The sequence below is a fragment of the Sinocyclocheilus anshuiensis genome, unplaced genomic scaffold, assembly GCF_001515605.1.
Source record: "Sinocyclocheilus anshuiensis isolate Anshui unplaced genomic scaffold, SAMN03320099.WGS_v1.1 scaffold1447, whole genome shotgun sequence".
Lineage (NCBI taxonomy): Eukaryota > Metazoa > Chordata > Actinopteri > Cypriniformes > Cyprinidae > Sinocyclocheilus > Sinocyclocheilus anshuiensis.
The window spans coordinates 428,829-429,975 of NW_015536547.1; the positions used below are offsets into that span (position 1 = coordinate 428,829).

General features: G+C 38.4%; 1 protein-coding gene across 1 annotated transcript in view; it reads right to left on the reverse strand.

The window, feature by feature from the left end:
- LOC107698963 (gastrula zinc finger protein XlCGF8.2DB-like) overlaps positions 1–1,147 on the reverse strand; it is a 50,853-nt gene that overhangs the window by 32,842 nt on the left and 16,864 nt on the right. The gene's annotated exons all lie outside the window — the stretch shown is intronic.

The window sequence follows — 1,147 nt, forward strand, 5'->3', positions numbered from 1 at the left end:
TGTATTCTACTGAAGAAACAAAGTCACCTACATCTTGGATGCCCTGGGGGTAAGCAGATAAACATCACATTTTCATTTTTGGGTGAACTATCCCTTTAATACACAAAAAAATACATATAGCACCTTTAAATCAATCTAATAAACCCTTACTGAACAAATCCTGATCTGAACCTGTCCTCTGACTGTCCAAATCTGTAAATTGATCCTGTCAGGTGGAGGTACACATCCTACTGGATGTAGGTACAGCTGCACCCTCATTTTCCATTTTACTTTCATTCTGCGACTGCCTTGAAAATAATGTTGTTACTTTAAATGAAAAAAATTTGACAAAATTAACATAAACGACACCTGCCATACTATCCTATTACTTTAAAGTAGTAATAACTAAATTATTGACAAATTATAATTCTTATAATTACGTGAAAACTAGTGATACTTGATGAAAAGTAGGTCTATGCAATTATAGGGCACAGCCAAGGTACAAAATTAACTCTTTCCAAAGGACATTAATAAAAACATGCTTTGCCAAACTAATTATTTAGGAACTACAAAATTATTTGGTTTGCAATGAAACGTTACAATGATAATCCGCTCTCCACTGATTTTAGTGGCATAACTAAAAAATTTAAGAAAACTTATTTTTCCCTCTGTGGCAACATTACTATCATGTTCATCTGGGATGCCTTATGTTCCCCTTCAGGAACTCGAGCTGCGTTCGAAACGCAACGGGAACGCCTCCAGCGTGACCACGCTCTGAATCACATGTGTAATCAGTCCAATGGATGGGCGAGACGTCACGGGCGGGGTGACGTGGCGACCAGGAAGCATAAAAGCACGTGCGGTGAAACCGGTGTCAGCTTTTCTGTCATTCAGCAAGCGCTCTGTGTGTGTCAGTCTTATTTGGTGTTGTCTGTCCATTATCACTCTTTATTTTACTAATACGAGTGTAGACAAACATACAGCGAGAGCGGGCAGCATCTCAGGCTGTGTGTTCTTCCCTGCCCGCGCTACATTTCGGGTGGGCACTGTAAACCCGAACAGTATTACTAATTTATAAAGATTAAGTACGCTGCAATTAATGTCTGTTAAATCGTTGATGCAACTTATAACAATTACATTTTCTGAACGAGGAATTTAGTTTTATTTT